Source organism: Triticum dicoccoides, chromosome 5A (genome assembly GCF_002162155.2).
Source record: "Triticum dicoccoides isolate Atlit2015 ecotype Zavitan chromosome 5A, WEW_v2.0, whole genome shotgun sequence".
In the NCBI taxonomy this organism is placed as follows: Eukaryota; Viridiplantae; Streptophyta; class Magnoliopsida; order Poales; family Poaceae; genus Triticum; species Triticum dicoccoides.
The window spans coordinates 106,804,701-106,809,372 of record NC_041388.1 but is presented as its reverse complement, the minus strand read 5'-3'; positions in this window follow the sequence as shown (position 1 = coordinate 106,809,372).

The window sequence follows — 4,672 nt, the reverse complement described above, 5'->3', positions numbered from 1 at the left end:
TCACGCCAAAAATCTCCATGTCTACATTGCGTTTGCTCCCTCCAAACTCCTCCCTTTACCTTCATATGGAATTGTTTTACATTCCGCTGCTATACTCTTAGAATTGCATCCGTAGGTTGTTTCCTTGACTTGTGCTAAGTTGCTAAAATCTGCCAATAATTAAAACTGGGAAAAGGCTAGATTTTTATTTGGTCAAGTAGTCTAATCACCCCCCCTCTAGACATACTTTCGATCCTACACATGCACATTAACAAAAATAGATACAATGATTGTCTTTGCCCTTCATCTATGATTGTTATGTTGACATGGTAATCCAGTAGTGTGGGGAAGCTCCCGCATTATGAACAATGCCAGATTATGCTATTGATATTTTGAACTTACTCTTTATTTTCTAATTTGAAATTGGATGAAATTGACAGCACAGTTATCATCTTTGTTTATACACGTGGAAAACATATCATCTCTCTGCTTGTTTCAGGGTGATATGCCTAATGGCATGCTCAAGTCTGCTGAAGGTTGTGAGACAAACCCAACATATATTGAAGCAAAGAAGGCAAAACATCTTGAATATAGCGAGACAACCCCAATGTCTTGTCTTGATGCAGTGTTCAAGTTACTTGAGACTAGTAGTCAGACAAGCTCACATAATTCGCTGTCTGAATCAGTTCGACTTCTTCAGTTCCAAGTTCTAGCAGAAAGGCATTCCGCGACTCAACTTCGACTTGATGTCCTATCTCTAAGAAAGATTGCGGAGAACACCAATTAGAACCTCATTGCTAAACAGCTACACCTGGAAGCTATGACCGACATGCTAGGCCGGTCTCACAGCCTTGCTCAGCAGCTTGCGCAGCAGTTCCCGCGCAAGGCTAATCTTTCTTGAACTGTCTTGGAAGTGGTATTGGTTCAGTATTATTTTGTTACACTGCAATGGTGCCTAGTGGTTGTAATCTGCTTCTTCATTGCGCTTTATGATCACTTGTGGCGAACTTCGATGCCCAGTGGATGTAATATACCATAAATTCTTTATTCTATAGTGTAGGTTTATTCTAGTTACTATGCTGTAATTTCTTTATTGTATAGAGTAGGTTTGTTCTTAATTCCTACTAGTTACTGCCATCATTCGCTATCTGAAAAAAATCTGATGTAGTCGACCGGGCCGAAACATTCGCCTCTAACGGGCCTGGTTTTTAGCGGGCCACAATTGGCCCGGCCTGCATCTTTCTCGGGCCCGAATGGCCATTGGGGCCTTCACACTTTGTGCTAGGCCCACAACTTACTCTGGCCTATATTCGGCCCAAATTTTAGTTGGCCATTCTATGGACCCAACGCTTAGATTGGCCCAGGTAGCGTTGGGACATTAACAGGCCAAATATTCTACTGGCATGTTACGGCCCAGAAGAAACCATGGGCCTTTAGCAAGCTGAAATGCATGTTGGGCCTCAATTTTCACTAGTTGTCGATGGGCCTTTAGTAGGCTGAAATGTAGACCGGGCCTTTTTTGGCCCAGTTATATGACGGGCCATTACCAGGACGAAACATATCTTGAGCCTTAGTTGGGGCACTGATATCATGGGCCTTTAAGAGTCCGAAAGCTTAGTACATGCATCAACGGGCCGAATTATACGACAGGCCTTTAACAGGCCCAAACTCACGTATGGCTAAACTATTGCCACCTTTATTACGGGCCGTTAGTGGGCTAGATGTCGCGTCAGACCATATATGGCCCATGGGCACCACGAGCCATTCCCAGGCCGAAAGACACACAGGGCTGAAATGGGCCCATGTCTACGTCGGGCCTCTAACAGGCCGAAATTCATTGGGCTGTAATTGGACCCAAATATTCAGCGAAGAATTAATGAGCCAGATCGGGCTTCGGGCCGTAAATGGGCCTTTATTAAACAGGCCGTTATTGGGCTGGCCCACCAGTACCTGAGTAAGTACTACGGGCCTTTGACTGGGTCGGCCTTTTTAACCTATATGGGCCTTTGTTGGGCCCTGCCACGTGTCGATATATCATAGGCATGTATCCTCCAATGGATGGGCGACATCTGGCACACCGAGGAGCAGACACATGTTTCCTCCGGCCAATGAGAATTTTACACGTGGAAAATCACCCTTGGTCCGGGCTGTTAACGGGTTATCGGATCCAAAACCGGACCCGATAGCTTAACGGCGTTCCATTACGGTGGATGCCACGTCTTGGTCACCCTTGACGAAAGCACTTCCATGACGCGCGATTTATCGTCATGGAAGTGGACACTTCCGTGATGATAATTTTGGTAATGTTATGGAACACTTCTACGACAACACAGGTATGACTATCTTGATTCTGTCATAAATTTGTCATGGATGTACATGCATGACAGAAAATGTGACCTACTGTGACAAACACGTATCATCACGGAAGTGTATTTTTTGTGGTGCTGGTTTGGTGCTGGGTTTCTTGGAGAATCATACCCTTGAGCCATCGTTCCAGCTTAATGTGTACTAATATGGGTGATGACAAAGATGCACCGCGCTACAGCTCCACGCGTTCAACTGATGACACAATCAGTGAGATGACAAAGACCCTTCTTAATGAGAACTTGGAAAGCTGCAGCAAAGTGGGTGAGGGAGTCCTCGATTAGGGGCTGTTCGGGTAGCTGGACTATACCTTCAGGCGGACTCCTAGACTATGAAGATACAAGATTGAAGACTTCTTCCCATGTCCGGACGGGACTTTCCTTGGCGTGGAAGGCAAGCTTGGCGATGCGGATATTCAAGATCTCCTACCATTGTAACCGACTCTGTGTAACCCTAACCTTATCCGGTGTCTATATAAACCGGAGGGTTGTAGTCCATAGGCAATAAACTCCATATACAACAATCATACCATAGGCTAGCTTCTAGGGTTTAGCCTCCTTGATCTCGTGGTAGATCTACTCTTGTACTACCCATATCATCGATATTAATCAAGCAGGACGTAGGGTTTTACCTCCATCAAGAGGGCCCGAACCTGGGTAAAACATCGTGTTCCCTGCCTCCTGTTACCAACCGGCCTAGACGCACAGTTCGGGACCCCCTACCCGAGATCCGCCGGTTTTGACACCGACATTGGTGCTTTCATTGAGAGTTCCTCTGTGTCATCGCCTTTAGGCCCGATGGCTCCTTTGATCATCAACAACGATGCGGTCCAGGGTGAGACTTTTCTCCCTGGACAGATCTTCGTCTTCGGTGGCTTCGCTCTGCGGGCCAATTCGCTCGGCCACCTGGAGCAGATCGAAAGCTACGCCCCTGGCCATCAAGTCAGGCTTGGAAGCTTAAACTACACGGCTGACATCCGCGGAGACTTGATCTTCGATGGGTTTGAGCCACGGCCAAGCGCGCCGCACTATCTCGAGGCGCATCATCTAGCTCTGCCCCCGGACAGTGTCCTGGAGGCCGCACACACATCGGTTCCGACCCCTAACTCGGAGCCTATTGCGCCAATCGAGGATGAGCGGTTGGACGTCACCTCGGGGGCTGCGATCCCAAAAGCGATTGAGCCGAACGATAGCCCCGCACTCTGCACGACCCGTGACTCCGAAGATCCGGACTCCTCCCCGTACTCCGAACCTCCCGTGCCCCCGCCAATCGAATCCGGTTGGGCGCCGATAATGGAGTTCACCGCCGCAGACATCTCTCAGCATTCGCCTTTTGGCGACATCCTGAATTCTTTTAAGTCCCTCTCTTTATCTGGAGATCCCTGGCCGGACTACGGTCGGCAAGGGTGGGATACGGACGATGAGGAAATTCAAAGCCCACCCACCACCCACTTTTTAGCCACTGTCGACGATTTAACCGACATGCTTGACTTCGGCTCCGAAGACATCAACAGCATGGACAACGATGTAGGAGACGAACAGGAACTAGCACCTGTAGGGCGCTGGAAGGCCACCTCGTCATATGACTTATATATGGTGGATACTCCAAAAGATGGAGATGGCGATGGAACAGTGGGGGATGACGCCCCCAAGAAACAGCCAAAGCGCCAGCGTCAGCGGCACCGCTCTAAATCCCGCCAAAGCAAAAACGGTGATTCCGGCACGGGAGATAATACTACCCCGGATAGCGCCGAAGAACACCCACCTCAGCAAGATTTGGCACAGGAAGATGGAGAAGCCATCCCTCATGAGAGAGCGGCAGACCGAGAGGTCGAGGATGATAACCATACGCCTCCCTCCAAAGACGAGGCAAGCCTCGATGACGACGAATTCGTCATACCATCAGACCCCGCCGAACAAGAGCGTTTTAAACGCAGGCTTTTAGCCACGGCAAGAAGCCTCAAGAAAAAGTAGCAACAGCTTAGAGCTGCCCAAGATTTGCTAGCTGATAGATGGACTGAAGTCCTTGCGGCCGAAGGGTATGAACTCGAACGCCCCTCCAAGAGTTACCCGAAATGCAGGGCGCTACCCCGATCAGAGGAGGAAGCACCTACATCACCAGCGCATGACATGGCAGACCGGCCACCTCGCGGCCGCGACAGAGAGGCCTCTCGGCCCTCCACCGAAGCCATGCCCCGACGCCGCTCAACTAAGGCACGGGAAAATGCGCCAGACCTACGAGACATACTGGAGGATAAGGCAAGACAAACAAGATCGATCTACGGATCGCGCAGGCGCCCTACGGCATGTGACAATGATCTTCACTCCAG